The 22,944-nt window shown below is 39.7% G+C and overlaps 1 protein-coding gene and 1 long non-coding RNA gene across 4 annotated transcripts in view; one reads left to right on the top strand and one right to left on the bottom strand.

The window, feature by feature from the left end:
* Positions 1-3,901, top strand: part of LOC106727067 — a 12,835-nt gene extending 8,934 nt beyond the window's left edge. For all 3 annotated transcript variants that reach the window (XR_001363218.1, XR_001363217.1, XR_001363216.1), the window contains 2 exons: positions 1,859-1,941; positions 1,986-3,901. This is a non-coding gene — a long non-coding RNA (uncharacterized LOC106727067). The remainder of the gene's footprint in view (positions 1-1,858; positions 1,942-1,985) is intronic.
* The window catches only part of NRG3 (neuregulin 3), a 1,093,034-nt gene that overhangs the window by 328,896 nt on the left and 741,194 nt on the right, over positions 1-22,944 (bottom strand). The window lies entirely within an intron of this gene.

Genomic DNA, 22,944 nt, shown 5'->3' with positions numbered 1-22,944 from the left:
AGGCCGGGCTGGGGGACCCCCCTCCCCCCCGAGTGCACAAATTTTTGTGCACCGGGCCTCTAGTCCTATATAATAAAAGGCTAACATGCAAATTGTCCCCTCTGGCAAGAGTTTGACCTGAACAGGAGTTAAACGTGCACTGACCACCAGGGGGCGGCATGGAACATGGAAGGTGTCGGCGACACCGCACTGGCCGCAGGTGGCAGTGGAGGCGCTGCAGGCCCTGATGGGTCCCAATGAGAGAGGGACCACGGTGGGATGGTGGAGCAGGTGAGCAGGAGGTGCCAGGCCAAGGCGGGTGTGAGCAGAGCCCTGATCGCCCCACCGGTTGCCCCACAGATTGGCCCTGATCGCCAGCCAGGCCTAGGGACCCTACTCATGCATGAATTTCGTGCATCAGGCCTCTAGTTTTCGCATATGACCATAACACAACTAGCAAAATCAGAAAATTAACCTTGCTCCATTGCCATCATCTAATCTCAGACTTGATTGAAGTTTTACCAGTTTTCATAATAAATATCTCAGTCAGAATTAAGCATTGCACTTAGGTATCATATTTCTAGTTTTCCTCAGTTAGGACATTTCTCCAATCTTTCCTTGACTTTCATGTCTTTGACATGTTGGAAGACATACAGGCCAGTTATTTTATGGGTCATCTCTCAATTTGAGATTTCCTGATGTTCCTTCATGATTAAACTTAGGTTATATATTATAGATATAATGGCCAATGCTGCTTCTGATTGCGTCTTATGGGGTGTTGACTTGTCTCATCCCTAATAATGTTCACATTGATTATGTGATTAAAATGATGCACAATAGGCTTCTCCAATGTAGATTTACTTGTTCCTTTCATAAAAACATTTTGTGAAAAACCACTCTGAAACTATGTGCCTTATTAAATATTCACATGAATTATTTATTTCTATCAGAATATGTATGTACTTCCTATTTTACTCAATGAACTATTATCTATTAATATCATCATTTACTGTAATGTTCAATTTGTCCTAAATTTGGCCAAAGTTGGGAGCCCATTTAATAATGTTTGTATGTCCTTTTAATATATCCTCCTCATTCTTTGAGAAATTCCTTGCTTTCTTATACAAAATGAAATTTCAGGCTTTTCTTGTCATTTTCTAGTTCTGCCTAGAATCAACCATTTCTGCAGACACTCTAATTCCTTTTGAAGGGAAATGTTTTTGGAAGCCAGAATCTGAAATGTCACTGCTCCTAGGCTCTCTCAGTTGACAGAACTAAAAATGTACACACACATACCTCATACACATGTACATGTACACACACTTATATTCCAGTGTATTTCCATATCAGTTTCTATATATAGAAAACCATGGGTCCAGACTAATAGCTCCAATTCCAATCCCACACCATAAGGTTCATCCTACTGTTCCCTTATTTGTAACTATCTTGTCCTACCATGAGAAACAAGGCTCCATCACCCTTAATATACTACTTACCTATTGGCAAACCTTCCAATTGAATCAATCTTCACTGTTGCTACCACCCTTGTCCATGCAGATCGCCTCCCTCTGCTTGGACTTGGACACCACACACCAAGCCGTCCTGCATATGAATGGACACCCCCTGACCCACCTCGGCGCGGACATACTATACCCAGAATCCCCTTCTCAGTGCATGGACTCTTTCTTCCCAGTTGTGCTCCCAAACCCAACCCCAGTCCACTGCAGCCCCAGCCGGAACCGTTCTGACACAGACATGTGAATTGTCCCGCTTCACTATGGCTTCAGGGGGGAAGTGTTTGAGAAGGGAAGGGAAAGAGACAGTGCGAGCTTTATCTCATAATGCTCATATTGTTGTAAGTAGGACTATGCATTCCTAGTCTGTTTTTTAAGGTAACCATGTTTAGTCCACGTGTCTGTGTGATATCTGCATGGAACAGGTTGGAGACACTGAGAAACGATGGTGCTGCTACTATTAACCTTTATGAAGAAATTGCACCTTGTAAGCTCAGCCAACAAGGTCCATTTTATCCACCAAAACACAGACCGTGGACCCTGCCTCGGCACAAGAGAAGCTGATTTTATCTGAGCTCCTGGCATGTGTCCAACAGAGGGAGGCTTCTTCAGCCCTGGAGCCATCCCAGAACAGAACAGGCTCCTTCTCGGGAGCGGGTAGCACCCCAGCAACTCCAGTATGAGAATGTATTTCTGCAAAATCCCAAAATGACAACATTGCACAATTACAGCAATGGGATATTTGAACTGATCCTTGAAACATCAGTGTTTCCAATAAAGAAAGTGTGATGTTAAGTGAACCAGCATTTGAAAGGAGCACTTCAGGTAAAGGGAAGAACATGGCTGTATAGCATCTCGTATTGTTCAGGTAACGGCAGGTGCCACAAAGAAAACCTCTGGATGTTCTCTTCAACGAACGCGGGCAAACCATCCCTCCAGCTCTCTGAAACGGAAGTGTCAGTGCATAATATATACCCAGAAGCCATTTTTCATCAAGGAACATCTTTTTGTTTTGTTTTTTAACTTGATGCTTCACTATGCACATTAATAACACATGGGAAGAAACACACATTGAAATATGTAGGGAAAATAAGGAACACTGATGGATGAGGAACACAAATTTATATATTGTTTGACTGATGGATTGCAAATTATAAAGTAAATGAAGTAAAATGTTATCTATAACTGAGACTGAGTCTGAGTACTTGGAGACACTTGGAAATGTTTTTATTTTTGCACCTATTCAATATGTTTGACATTATTTCCAAAGCAAAAGTAAAATCAACAACAGCAAAACAAAAACAAAGACTAAAACAAACGCCTGGAACACTGTCAGGGCTGCATGGAGCTGTCCTGTCGTTTGAGAAGATAAAATCTAGTAGGACACGCTGAGCCAGGGTGGGAATCAGTGTGAACTGTTAACCACTCTTTCCATAGAGGCTAAGGAACAGGCTGAAGGCCTCTGGTGATGCCCACCATCAAATGCCCACAGCCAAAAGCTGAAGGGAAGTGAGACATAACTTTTAAACATGGTCTTGATTCTGTAAGTTCCATCATTATCTTTATTGTGGGGAACTCATTCACAAAAAGGTTCTGCCTGGAGAACACACAGGGTGGAGTCCCAGACTAGAACCCAGGACATCGATGTGCTCACAGAGAGAGACCTTGGGCATTGTAGATGCAGAGGCCCGGGACCTTCTCGGAAACCTCAGCAGCCAGCGAGGCCACATTTAGAAGAAATCATAATGATCTCTCTGGAATCTATGGAATTTGAGTGGTGATGCTCCTGCATCTCACTCTCACTAGGGAGTCAGGAGGATTAATTAGCAGTTTCCTGCAAAGTACTGTGTGTTCTCTTTCTCAGGAGGCAGATTAGTAACTAATTCCCATAATGTCTCCTGAAGGGAAGGTCATAGTAAAGACCGAAATCTTGCCTTGGAGAATCGCTAAACAGGCACACACTGGATTTGCTCATCTGAGTGCAAGTGGAAAACTGATCATAACATTATACATCAAAACCTGGATTATATTCGTACCCAATAATTACATTGCTAGTAGTATAATTTAAGGAATAAAAAATAGCTCTGTGAACAAAATTGCACTTTCTAGTTTTTGTCAGTGGTAAAAATAATGGCAGCAAACCTCTCTGTCCAACACCAGGAAGATGGGAAAATACATTAATGTGTATCTAGTTAAGGAGTAATGTATAGTTATTACAGTTGTATTTTTAAAGGGCTTAAAATAACCATTAATTGTTGCCAGTGGAAACTGTATTCTTTCATGTGATTGAAAGGCAAGCATTCCAAGGACCCAATATGGATTTCAAGTTATAAAGTAAATGGCTCATAATGCTTATCCTCCTATATAATAAAGAGGTAATATGCAAATTGACCATCACTCCAACACACAAGATGGCCACCCCCATGTGGACACAAGATGGCCGGCAGGGGAGGGCAGTTGTTGGTGATCAGACCTGCAGAGGAGGAAGTTGGGGGCGACCAGGCCTGCAGGGGAGGGCAATTGGGAGGGACCGGGTCTGCAAGGGAGGGCAGTTGGGGGGGGGACCAAGCCTGCAGGGGAGGGCAGATGGGGGCAATCAAGCCGGCAGGGGAGCAGCTAGGCGTCAATCAGGCTGACAGGAGAGTGGCTAGGGGGTGATCAGGCTGACAGACAGAAGCAGTTAGGGGAAATCAGGCAGGCAGGTGAGCAGGGGGGAGCCAGCAGTCCTGGATTGTGAGAGAGATGTCCAACTGCCCATTTAGGCCCGACTCCACTGGGCCTAAAAGGGCAGTTGGACATCCCTCAAGGGGTACCAGATTGGAGAGGGTGCAGGCTGGGCTGAGGAACATACTCCCCCACCACCCCCCATGCACGAATTTCATGCGCCGAGCCTCTAGTATTGTTATAAGTAAGATAAACATTTTTAGACTAATTCCAAGTCTCCAATCTAGATGTAATGTACAGTGAATAATCAATTTCACCTTTGAACATGGTGTGGAAATTGGGGGTGTTGCTACTATTACCCTTTGTTTGTGATCACAAGTGTCTTGTTGACTGGTTAAAACAACCAGGTCTTTTCAGCCATTGCCATGACATTTTTAAAAAAAATACATTTTTACTGATTTCAGAGAGGAAGGGAGAGGGAGAGAGATAGAAACATCAATGATGAGAGAGAACCATTTTTTTTGCTCCCTGAGGATTATATTATCTTGGATTTGGGAAGAACCAGGAGCTTTTTCAAAATAACCAATCAATTTCCCAAGCTTTCAGGGCTTCTGGGCTTCTGATAGTTCCATCCTCCACCAATGATCCCTTTCCCAGGTTAGACTGATGGGCCTCTGTGGTCAAGCACCTTCCCTTGTGCCATGTGCTTCTATTGTGTGTTTGCCTACCTCCCCCTGCTCCCTGTACTCCTCCCCAAACAACCTTGGTGCCACAGAGGGCATGGGAGGCTTATTAATCCTTGGTGGGGGCAATGCTGTGATCCCCTGGAATGTGTGTGCAGCTGTAGCTTCGTGGTGAAGCAAACAGGCTCATGATCCCCAGCCCTTTATGCACAATAATGTCTGATTCCCTTTGCTTCCTTCCTTTTCTAGCTACCAACGCTAACAATCTGAATTGATGAGTTCATATAAAAATTAAATATAAAACTTGACATTAAAACATTTTTAACTCTAAGTTCTTACTTTGAAAACAAGTCGTGCAACAACTAGCCTAAGTATGAACAGTTGCTCTGTTCCGGTGATAGGGCTATAACTAACATGTCCTCTTTCTACTTTTCTTTATTATCCAAATGCCTTATGAGTTATCCTTAGTCTGTTTATTTAGGAAAACACATGCACACACACACACACACACACACACAAAACAGAGCAACTTGGAAACAGTTTCTCTTGTTTCATCCTGTCCCAAGTGGTCTGGCTTACAATCCTACATTGAAAAGGTTTTCATATTGTTATTATTCCTAAAATTACCTCTTAATTTGCTTTTCTATGACTTTTTACTTCCCATTTGCTTCTTATTTATACTTATTCCTAATTAATTTGATATTGAAAGTTCAAATCCTTTTGTTGAGACATGCCCTGGAATAGGCCCATCCTTAGTCCAGGCCTTTGCCCCGCCCAGGAATCCACACTCCCTGCCTGGGGCTGAGGGCTGGTTGCTGGCAGCTACCTCCCCTCCACTTTTTTTGCTGGTGAAAAGGGTAAACCATGGCTCCTTTTCTGTAGGTTCCCTTTGATGTCATTTCTCCAGAACCTTACAAAAGCACATCTTCCGTTGGTCCCCGACTTACTAGTAAAAACCTTAAACCCCATTTCTCTTCACTGGAAGAGGAAATTAGTTTGAGATGACCCAGGAGGCAAAGCCATTCCTGAGAACAGCATTTTATTCTGTTTTCTGTCTCCATGATCAAGGCTCCTGTGAGGATTCCCTCAGTTTTAAATATAATCAGTCATAAACACCTCTCTACTACTCCCTGTATTTAAGTCCTGCAGTTTAATGGAATCACGGTACAGGGGAAATTTTAATACCCACTTATTCCCTGATGTGGATGGGGGAGCTCTTTGCAGCATCCCCACCAGGGATTGCTCAACTAATCTTGAACCAACTCCTGCATTTACCCGGAGTAGGCAGCTTATTACCACGTGAGGAAGCCCATTGTCAGAGCAGCTGCTGTGGAAAGTGGAAAGTTCTACTGTGGGTGAAGATTTATGTCTCTCCTGTTTCTTCTGCTCAGAGATGAGTGTTTCATTTAAGAAATTACACACTTGCAACACTGTCTTTTTCACTGACCAGATTCGTGTCTATGTGCTTGATGATTATACTCATTCATATAAGTTAAGAAATCATTTTCAGAAGGTAACATTAAAATGCACACATTACTCAATTTATTTTTATATTTCCATCTCCAATTTCCTAAAATCTACACCAAGAAAACTTACTCAATTCAGTAATCATGTGACTCCTTAATGGACTATGAGGAAAATTATAGATATTTTGCATTTCTCATAAAGTCCTGAGGCTGGAAGCAATTGTATAGGTTTATTGTCATTTTGATTTCCCACTTAACATTCCCAGGAACAGGCTGCATGTCCTAGGCTAATCCCCTGAACCCCTTCCCCATGTTGTAGGCACGCTAAATGCTTTATCTTTCATTATTGTTATTCTTCCCAATGTCAAAAAGGAAATATCACTATCCTCCTTTAGCACTGAGGAAGTACATCTCAAAGAGGCTAAGAAAGGCCACGGAAAGACAGCAGCGGCAGCAGGGTCCTGGCTCAGGATCAGGTGTTGTACATAAACGTCCTGTGCTCTTTCCAGCACATTCCATGACCATTTTATGTTTTCAGTATTGAGGGCATCCTGTCTTTCTCTTGTTTTTCTTGTACACATTAATTCTAACCCTGCTTCCATAGAGGAGCTGTTCCCATCAGTGGTGACGGATGCGCCCCGGCACTCACACTCCCATTGCCTTCACTGTTCCTGAAATGACAGAGACTCAGCCCTGCTCTGCACAGGGTCACCACTTCTGAGTGCCGCCCAGAGGTGTGTAGGAGTTAACACGATGGTACACATGAGCTTGAAGCAGAATGCATGTGGAACAACCTTTTCCTGCAAGAAAGTCAATATCAAAACTTCTCTTAGCTCTGAGCAGTGGCATCACCAGGGGGTGAGGAGAGGCCAACAGGAGCCCCACCCTATTGGGGCTAAGATCATCCTTAGATAACCTAGAAGTGAGGTTTGCACCTCCGTGTGAATGATGGGTAAAATTTAATCTGTAATCTGAATTGGTGAGTTCATATAAAAATTAAATATAAAACTTGACATTAAAACATTTTTTAATGGAAAGAGGGATGTGTGTGAGAATGCATTTGGCACTTATGTTAGAATAATTTCAAGAGCAGGACACTGTGGGCCTCTCTGGAGAAGAAAGGTAAATTTTGTGAATGTTCTGGTAAAGAGACTTTAGAAGATTTTTTGGTTTATAATGATTTGAATATGTGATAAAGTTTATCATTTTGATTCCAAGAAATTGCATGCCATCTTCACATTGTGTGGGTTTTTTTTTCACTGTCCTACCTTTTTATTCATTTTATTTTTTATTCTACAGCAAAAATGAGCCAGTGTAATTTTTTTCCCCTATCCTTGCTTTTCACACTGTTAACTTCATGCAGTCAAGATGCTAATTACAACCACCTCATTTAAATGCCAAGTTTACCTCGAAATAGATTCCGAATAATTTTGTGAAATTACTACTGGGCATGGAGGATGCAACAGATATGCTCAAATACCTGGTGTTTTGCTCAACGTGATTTATTTAAATGGAGAAGTCAGGCATTTCCAGCCTCTGTGCCCTGCCTGCCGATTGCACTGAGCCTGTGCAGGGGGTAACCATGCTGGGAGTGCACCGCTGGAGGCAAAGCCTGGCTCCTGGCAGAGTCAAAAAGGACTACGGGGGCTCCTCATTTTTATTTTAGTCATCTTTCCAAAACCAGCCAGAACTTTTGTCAGGAGCAGTTGTATTAAAATATATCCACAGTTGCCTGGCAGGCATGGCTCAGTAGTTGAGTGTTGACCTATAAACCAGGAGGTTACAGTTCGATTCCTGGTCAGGGCACATGCCTGGTTTGCGGGCTCAATCCCCATTGTGGGGTGTGCATGAGGCAGCCAATCAATGATTCTCTCTCATAATTGATGTTTCTATCTCTCTTTCCCTCCCCTTCCTCTCTGAAATCAATAAAAATATTTTAAAAGTTTTTTAAATAATAAAAAATAACCACAGTAGACCTATTTAAACTACAATGAAAAGCAGCATGACTAAAGAGTAACTAAATCAGTCTATAAATTGTCTTCTTTCTCAAGGTTGCTGGTGAAAAAAACAAATAAATGTATGGAATGAAAGAGGCCCGAGCACCATGGAAATATGCCAAGAAGCTAGTACAGCTGACATCAGTGGGCCAACCTTGAGTCTGATAGAGAACTTCCCAGTCCTGGCAGAACCGGGCAGAAAAGATGTCTCAAGCAATGAGACTGGGAAGGCCTTTTCTCTTCACTCTCTCAAGTCAGGAACGGGATGATGTCAAGTCAATTGGATGATGTAAAAATCAATATTTTGGGAATAAATGTTATCCTGTGTGGGGTGGGTGGAGATGTGACTCAAGCATTGGATGAAATTATTTATAATATCCTGTACAACTCTTTTAATCTAAAATTAATGTTCTTTACTCAAATTAATTCCCAAATACAGCCAAAAGAACGAGTTTTCTAAAGGACCCATATGCATGGAGATAGTTCCTTATTCCTGCCTTGATTAGCAGACATTTTTTCCTGTCCAAAACCTTCACCGAGACATGTGGTCCATGGCAAAATGTCCCTGATATTTGGTCCTTGCCATAAGCTGTTACCAGTTAGGCTACCCAGGCAAGAAAGGTTATTGGCAATCTACTCAGCACAGTTCCTAAAGCAATAACACATGAGAGCATTTTAGTGCATTAATCCTGTAAACCAAAAGTATCAACAACGTTAAGGGCTATTTGAACCCAGGGAAGCTTTCTAAGCATGACTGTTTTTGACAGGACCACATTTCAAGGATATTTTGACATGAACCAAATGCCTCAATGGATGTTTTGGGCAGGACCAGATGTCGGTCAGGCCTTCTTTTTGCACGCACCCCTGACAATGCTGGAGACTGTGGGTGATTTCAGGAGTTCAGACCATCAATCAGCTTCCAAAACAACCTTTTTGGTCAGTAAGGACACCTGTCCTGGATGCTATCCTTCACCGCGGCACATTCAGATGTCCATCATGCGCAGGGTCCATGCCCTGAGTATATTATCCACAGGGGTACTGAGTAACCTCAAACAGAACACTGCAAAAGTCCGTCAACAATATCTAGTCACTTGGGGTGGTGAGCACGCAGTGCGATATACAGATGATGTATTAGAGAATCGCACACCTGAAACTAATATAATTATACCAGAAGCCTGGTGCACGAATTTGTGTACCAGTGGGGTCCCTCGGACTGGCCTGCGGGATCAGGCTGAAACCGGCTCTCTGACATCCCCTGAGGGGTCCCAGATTTCGAGAGGGTAGAGGCCAGGCTGAGGGACCCCACCGGTGCACGACTGGGGCCAGGGAGGGATGTGGGACGTTGGCCAGCCAGGGAGGGACCGTGGGAGGGCTCCAGGGTGTGTCCGGCCCATCCCACTCAATCCGGATTGGCAGGACCCCAGCAGCAAGCTAACCTACTGGTTGGAGCATCTGCCCCCTGGTGGTCAGTTCATGTCATAACGAGCGGTTGAGTGGCCTTAGCATATCATTAGCATATTACGCTTTGATTGGTTGAACGGCCGACCAGATGACTGGACACGTAGCATATTAGGCTTTAATTATATAGGATTAACCAATGTCACCCCAATCAATTGAATAAATTAAAAAAATAAAATAAAAAGCTCTCCCTGATACCCCCCAAATATCTAATCAATTGTTAAATATTGATTAATTCTCTATAACTTGCAAGGATCTCTTTTTCCATTAGCTGATTCATAGAGTCAACCAATGATGGTGAGGCTCACTGAATGGTAACGCATCAGCCTCAGTGATACCAGTGGCCCCTTCTACACAATCATCAGACTCAGCTCTATTATCAAGATGGGATGGTAAGATAAAGCCCAGTGAATGGCAAAAGGCAGAATCCAATCCAATCAGCCTAGCCATGGTGTTTATCATGTAGCAGGAAGCCCATCATTTCCACTGTATGTTTGACAAACTATAGTTTCTCTGTCATTCTTGTCTTCTGGGCCCAAACATATCACAATAAGAACATTTGAAATGCACATTTGCACTGTCCCTTTTGCACCAGAGTTGCTCTTACAGTGACTTCCATTTCACAATTTTACATATTGTGACCCTATTAACCAGCATTCAATATGTGTCCCTTCTTAATTTGGAAATGCCTTTGGACATGCCACACATCTGCCATCAACTCAGATAAGACCAAGGAGAAATGGTCGGGCCAGTGGTGCAGGAAATCTAATTGAATGGCCCAGAACTCTTCCATTTATATCAGTTCTGCTTTGCAAACACCAGGCAGATGGAAAACAAGGACAGAAATTGAAGTACTCAGTCCCTAAAGTGCCCAAGCAGAGCTGGGCCCTGCGTTAAGGACTGCCTCATACTAAATGTTTGCTTCCAAGAATGCAGTGTCATGCTTTACAGAAAGCATTTTAGACACTCATTTTTCTGCATTTCTATGAAGGGCATACTGGTTAGACTCACAAAAACCAACTTGGTCATCAGATAGTTTCATTAGATACCTGAGAGCTGGGAGAATGAGAGCCTGGGTCCTAAATGGATAACTGGGGATACAGCACTTCCATTGTACTGTCGGATCCACTTGCTTTACATAATAACTTCAACTCAACTGGGAACAACGCTCTTGGATTCTGGTTGTTTTCTTTTTCCAGGAGAACGGACAAAGGAAAAATAGTGGGATGAACTAATCCCCACCACTAGTCCATGCCACTACAGTTGCTTTTCTGGGGGCAATGGGTTTGCATCATTTCCCTCTCCTTACGTATTTTACATTCCCCTCACCTTCTACACCTCTGTTGATCTGGGTCAGTGGTCGGCAAACTCATTAGTCAACAGAGCCAAATATCAACAGTACAATGATTGAAATTTCTTTTGAGAGCCAAATTTTTTAAACTTAAACTATATAGGTAGGTACATTGTTATTAACTTAATTAGGGTACTCCTAAGGCTTAGGAAGAGCCACACTCAAGGGGCCAAAGAGCCACATGTGGCTCGTGAGCCGCAGTTTGCCGACCACGGATCCAGAGTGGGGCAGGAGCACAAACGTGCATCAGCATCACTTCCCATCTGTCCAGAATAGAAAGAGCTTTAGGGTCCTTTGAAACTCACTGGTCTAGGTATTCTTTGATACATATTCAGACTCAGACAATGAATGATTAAATGTAGATATTGTTCTTTCTTGAATTTAATGAAGGGTTTGTGGTTCCGAAGTACCAAGTTGGGTTTAACATTCTGTGAATTTATTATGCATTCTATTATATTTACCGCTTATGAAAAATAAAAAGTGTCAAATTGGTGTGTTATGGTTATTTTAAAATTAAATTTGTAATAAATGCTTCATATATATATGAGCTTATAATTTCCTGGAATAAAAAGTTGTTAAAAACATTGACTTTTAAAAATTGATTCAATGAATTTTTAATTAATGAATATTTTAGACTGTAATTTATACTCTCACTTGCATAAAGAATATGAGGTTACTCTGCATTCCAAACATAGAGATATTTTACTGGGACTTAATTGCCATGATTAAAGGGGGGTTACCAGATTTTCCACTAGGGAAAATGAGAACAGTTAAGGGAAAAAATAATAATAATAAAAGAAGGGAGGGGAAATCTGCTAGTAACTAGGATGAGACAGAGAAACAGAGAGTTTCTATCTCAAACATCAATCTCAAGGCTTCAAACATGAGCTGCACAGCAAGTCAAGAAAATAGCAAACTTTGAAAAGCAGGTGATTTTTCCTGTTAAGAAAATACATAGATTTTGACTTTTTGAAAGTCAGACTATATAGAAATAATATTCATAGATATTAACTTCTCAAAGATTTTTACATACATTATATCATTTAAATTTTACAATAATACTGTAAAGTATATAACTTCTCCACATATGCATTTAATGTGAAGAAATTAAAGCATGGAGGTGTTCATTAAAGAGGTGCAGTGAGGAGTAACGGCCAGGTCTTTCTGCGGAAAGCCCAGGGTAGCTCAGTGCCTAACAGCGGGTCCCGCTGGAGTAGTCAGGAGCGGCCAAGCTGGAGCGTGGAAATTTTGACATGGCTGCAGAAAGCCTTCTGGGGTACCTTCCCTGCCCCCACTGTCTCTGAAGAAAGGATCATATGTAATTATTGGGGAAACAAACACAATAGTCCAGACCAGGGTCATGGTGTGAGTTGCTTTGGCAGGAAGTATTGATCCTATGTTATGCACATGCTGAAAATATATCCCAAAACACTGAGCAGAAGACTATATGCTTAAAAATAATTTTTATAATTTTTTTCAAAGTCCTTTGTCTATTTTAGGAGGGAAGTTTTTACCTTTTCTCCTTTCTGCTTCTTCCACGTAATTATTGGGGAAACAAACACAATAGTCCAGACCAGGGCCATGGTGTGAGTTACTTTGGCTGGAGGTATTGATCCTATGTTATGCACATGCTAAAAATATATCCCAAAACACTGAGCAGAGACTATATGCTTAAAAATAATTTTCATAATTTTTTTTCAAAGTCCTTTGTCTATTTTAGGAGGAAATGTTTTACCTTTTCTCCTTCCTGCTCTGCAAGAGGGCTAGGCCTTTCCATCTCTCTATGGCTGCACCAGGAGCTGGCTGAGAATAAGACCTCTGTCTACTTTGCTGAGCCCTGTGTCTATTCCTGGCACCAAACACAATGCCTGGCACAAAGAAGATGGTAAAGTAAAGTGTGTGGGAAGGACGGATGAAAGAGAAGCAAATGAAATTCTGAAATTCCTGAGCACCAGGAAGAGACCAAATGCGGTTGAGAGTCCACACTGGAGGGGAGACAGATGGACTAAGCTGATTTGGGAGGGGCTGGCTCAGCAGACCCCCAAGCGTGATAATGCACAGAAGCAAGACCTTCCATGAAGGGCTGGAGAAGGAGCCTGGGCTGAGGGACCAGTGTGGGCAGTCCAGGGCTAACACTGAATTCCAGAATGCTGAGCATCACTCCCAAAGGTTAAAAGTAGGGATCCCTTATGTGTTGGCTTTTCATGTCCTTCTTTGCTTACTGAAGGAACATAAAGAGACATATCAGTAATTGGATATCTGAAATCCAGAGCAGATTATTACCATAATTAGGGGTACCCTGGGCAAATTGCTGTTTTCAGTGAAGTAAAATTGGGAATCCCAAAGATTAAAGAAAGTCCTGGGAGAGATCAGGGCATAGAAAGATGGACTAGATGCATAATTTTTCATTATAGAATTTTAACATCAATAGAAAAGGGGGTTGAGGTAATGGAAAGCACAGGATATCTAACTTGGGTAAGTAAATTTTATTAATTCCATTTTAACATTCTCTCTGTATCTCTTCCACAAAGTCAAAGAAATTAATCTCCCCTCCCCACCAAGGGACATGCTGTTGTGATTTTCAAAGGAATTAAATGTCTTGTCTCAAGAAAGCCAATTTTCCAAACCAGAGAGGAGAAATCATCACTGTATAGAAATGGTGTTGCCTTTATGGCAAATAACACAGCTAATGTTTTAGGTCCTTACTAGCTTCTTTTTCATTATAGAATTTTAACATCAATAGAAAAGGGGATTGAGGTAATGGAAAGCACGGGGTATCTAACTTGGGTAAGTAATTTTTATTAATTCCATTTTAACATTTTCTCTTCTCTTCCACCACAAAGTCAAAGAAATTAATCTCCCCTCCCCACCAAGGGACATGCTGTTGTGATTTTCAAAGGAATTAAATGTCTTGTCTCAAGAAAGCCAATTTTCCAAACCAGAGAGAAGAAATCATCACTGTGTAGAAATGGTGTTGCCTTTATGGCAAATAGCACAGCTAATGTTTAAGTCCTTACTAGCTTTTAAGATGTGAATTATACTTTTGTACAAGAAAATGAGAGAGACAATATATAATTCTATCTCTTTACAGGGCCGGCTCTGAAAAGATGTTAAATATGTTCAAATGTTTCTCAGCCAAAGCCATTTGGGGCCATCTGCTGACCCAGGTGGAAAGAGGAACTGGAAAATTCTGTGTTCCCTCCTCCCACAGTGTAGTGACATGTGGCTTGAGGCAGAAAGGATGGAGCCTGGCAAATTATGGCTAATACTTAGTTCTACTTCACCTACCCTGGCTCAGGTTCTGAGAAAACAAGACAGACATATGGACGCGCTGGGAGTTAACAGACTTGAGTCAGTCTTTGGCTGCAGGACCTGTGAAAAAATGTGGAAGCTGGTGTCAGACATGCCTGAGCTTGCCACCTTGCTGTACTCTCTCGCAGCTATATGACCTTGGGAATTAACTAAGCTTCAGTTCCATCATCTCTGAAAGGGAGCTAATAAGAATAGCTTCATCTTCGTTTTTCCATGAAGAGTAAATGAGATTTTTTATCACCTCACCCAGTCTAAACTCTTTCAAGTTAATCAGATCAATTTTATTTTATAGTCAGTGAGAAAGTGTTAATGGCTTTTTAGTGAGATCTCTGCCTTTTGGAAGAATAACTGTCTCTGTGTAATCTGAGATGGTACTAATAGTAGACAAATACTATTTATTCTGCATCAGCCTCTCTGCTGTTTCATATGCAGCAGTCATTTATTCATCACACCTCCATAAAATAGTTATTATCCTCATTTTAAAGGGAAAGACTGAGCCTCAGAGAAACTGTGCCAGATAACAGAGCTGGTCAGTTGTCAGAGCTGGCATCTCCCCCAGGTCTGTTCACCTCCAAGACCTCCATACTGAGTGTTCTTGGGGAATAGGTGACAGGTCCCTGACCCATTTCTCACCACCATCCTTGATATAAACTTCCAGCAGGCCCGACTTTATCCTGGTCCATAAGTCTGTAAGTAGAGCAATAGGGAAACCTTGAGGTGGTAGTTCTTTAATTTTCAAAATCCTACAGTTCCAAACCTTCCAAGACTCCTAATGACCCAACTTACAAGTGGAATAATAAAGACTGAAATGGAATTGTCACCTCAACACTAGGGCACCAGTTCTCAGTGACACTGAGCAATTGCATGACGCTCAGCTGCTCTACAATGAAATTAAGCATCCGCGTCTCGTTGAGATGTTATGAATATTAAATAGTAATGGATATGTAATGTCCTAGATATTGCTGATTGCAAGAAGCACACAGGGACTATTATTAACCGGTAGAAAACAGGGGCCAGTCAGAGACCCTTAGAGAAAAGGGTAAGGGCTAGTGTTTCTTATTCTTGTAAGACAGTGAGTAGGACGGCTTGCTGGTTGTATTAGTTTTCTAGGGCTGCCAAAACAAACTAGCACAGACTGGGAGGCTTAAACAAAAACTTTATTTTCTCATTGTCCAGCAAGCCAGTGTTCCAAGATTAAGGCATTGGCAGAACTGGTTTCTTCCGAGGCCTCTCTGTTTGGCCACAGATGGTATCTTCTCCCTGTGTCTTCACAGGGTCTCCCCTCTGTGTGTCTGTGTCCTTATCTCCACTTCTGATAAGGGCACCAATCATATCAGACTAGGGTCCACCTTAATGAACTCATTTTACCTTAACTGCCTCGTTAAAGGCTCTCTTTCCTAACACAGCCACATTCCGAAGTACTGGGGTTTCAGACTTCAACATACGAATGTTGGGAGTTCAAGAAAGGAAGGAGGGGTGAGTAATCACAGACAGACCAACCAGGAAACCCCAGGACATATGCCAGTCTGGACGATGTTGGAATTTCACGTTTTTCCACCGTTGCTTTTCTTTTTAAGGATGTGCAAGGAGCGCCACTTTACATGCACAAATACCAACTGCTGTTACTTGGGTAGTTTCCATGGTCCCTCAGAAAAAAAGGTCAGGAGAAATCTTGTTGCAGAGTATGTTTCAGAGTCTTAGATTTTGTCAAGTCGCATACTCACCTTTCCTGCTTTCCAGTTCTCATTGCTCAAGGATTCAAGGGGATGAAGCATCTAACCCATCCCCTTGAGCCCTTGACATGGCAGCTGCCCCTTGCAATTCACGTAATGAATGACACAGGTTTGTAAAATTTCTGGAGCAGACATTACATTTCTTTTAACTCTACATTTTTCCCTAAATATTAACCTCTGATTTCTTTAATTTACATGAGTAGAGTTCCTAAACATTAAAGACATAATACCATCTAAATTAAAATAATACTACTAATAATTGGGCTCAGTTGTGTAGATTAAAGAAACTGTGCCTCTTTCATTTTAATACCCACAACTTTACTTATTCTTTGATTTACGATAGATTTTTAAGCAGTTTTTTTTATTATAAATGATTATAAGAGTGACTTCAGAAGAATGGCGGTGTGAGAGATCTTGTTCTCTCCCTCTGAAATTTCAACAAGTTGAACAGCTATAACTCAACCAGGGATTCCCTGCTCAACACACAGGCATGCCTGAGAGATCTGCACATTGAAACATCTAAAGTCAGACAAACAGGGACAAACTAGGGGGAAGAGAAGGGAAGAGAGCTCAGACTGGCCATGAACACAGCCCTATAGCCAGGAGCTCATGGCTGACTCGTCCTGGAGAAGGGAGGTGTTTCCTTCAGCTGGGAGAAGTGGAGAGACTGGTGGGTACTTCTGCAGGATGGTTGGCATTCCAAACAAAGAAAGGAAGCCATAGAGCCTGCCAACCCATAGAATCCCCAAACTCATCTACCATTGCCCTTAGTGTTCGGTTATGGAGCACATTATCTGCAAACTCAAGAATTATTACTACAGAATCACTATTTCCCCCGAGCAAAACTGCACTCTGTGACTGATCCTGTTTGGGGCACATGGAGAGGGACTTTATCGATGTCCGAGGTCACCATTACTGAGAGGATAAAACAAACCCCACCTCACCTCCAAGCATTGTGGCTATTCTGAGGACAGCCAAGGTCAGTTTTGAGACTTCACAGAGCTAAAAAGGTCGGGTTCAGTGCCACCTACTGGAAAATAATAGAAAAACCTTTTTATAGTAATCTGCTAGAGAAATGCCACCAATACTTACAGAAGATGCCTAAACTTTGAACAAACCTATCAAATACCATGAATAACCAATGTAGCAAGGCAGCTCAGAAAGAAAAATATCTAGAAAGAACACATGGAAATATGTGATATAAATGACAGTGAGTTCAAGATTGCAATTCTACAAATACTCAATGAGATGTGAGAAAGTATAGACAGGCAATTTAATGCACTCAGAAAACAAATTAATGAACAAAACGAGTACTTTGCCAAAGAGATCAAAACTTAAAAAAAGAAACTAAATATAAATCCTGTTTATGAATAATTCAATATAAGAGATCAGGAATGAACTTCTGACATAGGAAATAGAGTAAACCAAAATGGAGGAAAGGATCAGAGATATTGAAGATAGAAATCTAGAAATAATACAGAGAGAAGAAGAGAAAGAACTGAGTATAAAAAATGAATGAGCTTTATGAAAACTATCTGATTTGTTCAGAAAAAGGAATATAAGAATAATATGCATACCAGAAGAAGAAGAAGAGTGAGAAAGGAATGGCAAGCCTATTCAAGCAAATAGTGGATGAGAACTTCCCAAACCCATGGAAAGAGCTAGATCCTTTGATAGAGGAAGCAAACAGAACATCCAGTTACTACAATCCGAAAAGGCCCTCTCCAAAGCACATTATATTAAAAATGTCAAAATCAATGACAAAGAAAAATTACCACAGCAGCCAGGGAAATAAGGAAGTGACCTGTAAAGGAAAGCCCATCAGGTTATCATCAGACTTCTCAGCAGAAACTCTACAAGCCAGAAGAGAGTGGATTCAAATATTTAAACTACTGAAAGTGACAAATTACCAGCCAAGAAAAGTTATCTTTTAACTATGATTTAAACTACTGAAAGTGACAAATTACCAGCCAAGAATAATATATCTAGTAAAGTTATCTTTTAACTATTAAGAAGGAATAAAGACTTTTCCATACATACAGAAGCTGAGGGAATCTATTACCAGAAGAACGCCACTGCAGGAAATAATCAAAGAGCTTATTCTACCTGAAACAAAGGAAAAAAAAAAGGCACAAATCTACAAGTAAGATCACCACCAAACTCACAGCATAAATAGGGACAATTTTTGACAACAAACAGATAAAAGGAGCATTGAGATCAGATGCATTTGCAATGGAGCATTTAGATCGGATGCATTAAAAAGAAATATAAATTACTGTATATATGAAACTTCCTTTCTCATAAAGCTAATGGTGATTATGAACAAAGCCCACAAATTGAGACACATAGCTTTAAAAATGAGGAAACAGGGGGAAGTTGTATGGAATATCACCAAACAAAAACAACAGACAGAAATATAAAGGAAAAGAACTAATGCAGACACAGAGCTACCAGAAAACAAACGAAAAAAATGGCTATAGAAAATGCTCATGTATCAATAAATACCCAAAATGTTAATGGATTGAACTGACCAATAAAGAGACACAGAGTAGCAGATTAGATAAAAAACAAAACCCAATGATATGCCGTCTTCAGGGGCCATAACTAGGCTGCAAGGACAAAGGTAGATTTAAAGTAAAAGAGTGGAAATGATTCTTCAAGCAAATAAACATCCACAGAAAAGCAGGGGTAGCCATTATTATATCTCATGAAATAGATTTTAAGATAACAAAGTTAACTAGAGACAAAGATGGCTATTGTATAATGATAAAGGGAACACTACATCAAGAAGACATAACACTTCTTACTATATATGTACTCAATCAGGGAACACAGAAATTTATGAAGCAATCACTCACAGAACTAAAGTGGAAAACATACCAAAAGACAATCATAGATGTGGACCTTAATACATCATTGGAAGCTCTAGATAAATCATCTAAACAGAAATCAATAAAGAAATATTGGCCTTATATGACATATTATACCAAAAATAAATGACATTTTAGAGCCTTTCATCCCAGAACATCAGATTATATATTCTTCTCCAGCGCATATGAAACATTATCAAGGATAGACCATATGCTGGGTCACAAAACTAGCCTGAACATATTCAAGAAGATTGAAATTATATCAAGCATATTCTCTGACCACATGTCTTGAAATTAGAAATCAACTGCAAAAATGAAAAAAAGAAACCCACAAATATGTGGAGATTTAAGAACACATTACTAAAAAAGTGACTGGGTCAAAGAAAGAATAAAAGGTGAGGTCAAAAGTTATATAGAGACAAATGATAATGACACCATGATATATCAAAACTTCTAAGATGCAGTGAAAGCAATAATAAGAGAGAAGTTTATATCAATACAGTCCTATCTCAAGAAACAAGAGAAATCCCAAGTAAACAACCCACATTACATCTTAAAGAACTAAAAAAAAAAGAAAACAAGATCAACCCAAGTCAGCAGAAGAAAGGAAGAGCAGGATTGAATGAAATAGAGAACAAAAAGAGTATACAAAAAATTAATACAAAAAGAGGCTATCTGGGTAGACTCACTAAGAAAAAAAAGACCCATATAAATCAAATCAGAAATGAAAGAGGAGAAATCACCACAGGCATCGTATACAAAGGATTGTATTAGAATACTATGAAAGACTACGTGCCATCAATTTCAATATACTAGAAGAAATGATAAGTTCCTAGAAATATATAACCTTCCTAGACTGAGTCATGAAAAATTGGAAAATCTAAATAGACTGATCAGCAGTGAGTTCTATTAAACATTCAAAGAAGATTTGAAACCTGTCCTCAAAGTCTTCAAAAAATTGAAGAAGAGCTAATACTTCCTAACACATTTTTATGAGGCCAACATAACCATGATACCAACACCTGGCAAGGATAACACACACCAAAAAAGAAAACTAAAAACCAGTATCTCTGATGAATGCAGATGTAAAAAAAAATCTAAACAAAATACTAGCAAATGAAATACAACAATACATTAAAAAATAATATGATCACAATCAAGTAGGGTTCATTCCAGGGATACAAAGATAGCTCAACATATGCAAATCAATCAATGTAATTTACCACATTGAGAAAATAAACGATAAAAATCATGTGATCTTAACAATAGATACTGAAAAAACATTTTATAAGATACAACATCCATATATGATTAAAACACTTAATAAAATGGATATAGAAGGAAATTATCTCAACATAATAAAATCCATATATGACAAAACCTCACCAGTATCATACTCAATAATGAAAAATTGAAAGCTTTTCTTCTAAAATCAGGAACAAGATAAAGATGTCCACTCTCAGCACTCTTAAAATTCTAGAAGTCTTAGCCAGAGCAGTAAGGCAAGAGAAAGAAATGGAAGACATCCAAGTTGGGAATCAAAAAATATAAGTGTCGCATTTTGTAGGTGCCATTATTCTGTACATAGAAAACCCGGAAGACTCCATCAAAAACTATTAGAAACAATAGACAAATACGGTAAAGTTGCAGGATACAAAATCAATGTATGAAAATCCATTTCTTTCCCATATACTAACATGAAATTTCAAAAACAAAAAAAATAATTAATTTTGCAAGTGGAACCAAAAGAATAAAATGGCTAGGAATATATACTAAAAACTATAAAGCATTACTAAAATAGAGTTAAAAAGACACAACATGGAAATATATTTCATATTCATGGATTGGAAGAATTAACATAGTCAAAATGGCCATATTACCCAAAGCAATATACAGATTTAATGCAATCATTATCAAAATCCAATGTCATTTGGGGTCAAAGGACCCCAAGTAGCCAAAGCAATCCTGAAGGGGAAAAAATAAAGCCCAAGCTATCACACTACCTAACTTCAAATTACACTACAAAGTTATGATAATTAAAACAACATGTTACTGGCAGAACAGACACACAGACCAATGGAACAGAATTGAGAGCTCAGAAATAAAACCACATGTATATGGTCAGATAATTTTTGACAGACAAGCCAAAAACACACAATGGAGAAAAGAAAACCCCTTCAATAAATGGTGCTGAGAGATTTGGAAAGCCACATTCAAAAGAATGAAACTAGATTACAGTTTGTCCCCATGTACAAAAATTAATTCAAAATAGATCAAATACCCACTAGTAAATATGATATCTGAAACAATAAGTTATATTGAAGAAAGTGTCAGTACTGAACTTATGGTCCTTAGTCATTGAGAACATTTTATGAATTCGACCCCAAAAGCAAGGGAAATAAAGGAAAAAATAAATGTATGGGACTATATCAAAATAAAAAGCTTCTGCACAGCAAAGAAACCAACAACAAAACAAAAAGGCAACAGACCAAGTGGGAGATGATATTTGCAAACAACAGCTACTAAAAAGGTTTAACATCCAAAATATATACAGTATTCATAATACTCAACATCAAGCAAGCAAACAATCCAATTAAAAAATGGGTAAAGGACCTGAACAGACACCTCTCCCAAGAAGACATGTGAAAGTTCATCAGATATATGAGATGTTCAACTTCACTAGCTATTACAGAAATGCAAGTCAAAACTACAATGAGATACCACCTCACACCTATTAGAATTGCTATTAGCAACAAGACAGAAGGGAACCCTCATTCACTGCTGGTGGGAATGTAAACTGGTATAGCCACTATGGAAAACAGTCTTTCAGTTCCTCAAAAAATTAAGAATAGAGTTACCATATGGCCCAGCAATCCCTCTCCTGTGTATCTATCTAACCAAAATCTAAAAAACCTGTGTTCCCAAAGATTCTTTCAGTTCCTCAAAAAATTAAGAATAGAGTTACCACATGGCCCAGCAATCCCTCTCCTGTGTATCTATATACCCCAAATCTAAAAAACATGTGTTCTAAAAAGCATGCACCCCTATGATCATTGCAACATAATTCACAGTGCTCAAGACATGGAAACAGCCAAAGTGTCTTCCATAGAGGATTGGATAAAGAAGATGTGGTACATACATACTATGGAATACTACCCAGCCATAAAAAAAGACAAAATTTTTCCATTTGCGACAAATGGGTGGACCTTGAGCATATTATGCTAAGTGAAATAAGTCAACGAGAAAAAGCTAAGAACCATATGATTTTACTCAAATGTGGGATATAAAACTGAAACTCATAGATACAGACAACAGTATGGTGATTACCAGAGGGAAGGAATCATAGTAAATAAATTTAACAAAATAGAAATCACTCATTTTCTTTTTTTTCGAAGGGAAATGTTATTAAAATTATGCACAGTGCCATACAAACAACTGTAAACATACTTTTGCCCCACCCTCTATTATAATATAATCATAAAATTATGACACTAAAATTCTCTGAAAATGTGAGCTTAATAAATAATTAACATTTCATTATATAAATATTGTTTCATTTAATTCACCATTCTCCAAAAGTTTGACAGTGGAAGTTTCATATATTTGCTTTTAACCTGTATATATTTTTTCTATTGTAGGTGGCATATTCATTACTTGAGTTCATTTTTCTGGTGTACTTGGTAATAACACATATTCAAGCTGATGAATGCATATATCGATATACTTAATGAAATATCACCGTCTTTTATTTTTAAACATATGATTAGTTTCCCTCAGGACAAACAGTGTGAAATTGGGTCAATGTGATCCAGGCATACTCCTTGCCAAACCAATTAATATAAACTATTTGGCGACCATCAAGCAGTGCCACTCTTCATTCAAGTTGGGGTTGTCATCTATTGACTATTTCCTCATAA

Source organism: Myotis brandtii, unplaced genomic scaffold, assembly GCF_000412655.1.
Source record: "Myotis brandtii unplaced genomic scaffold, ASM41265v1 scaffold356, whole genome shotgun sequence".
Classification (NCBI taxonomy): domain Eukaryota; kingdom Metazoa; phylum Chordata; class Mammalia; order Chiroptera; family Vespertilionidae; genus Myotis; species Myotis brandtii.
This window is presented reverse-complemented; position numbering and strand designations above follow the sequence as displayed.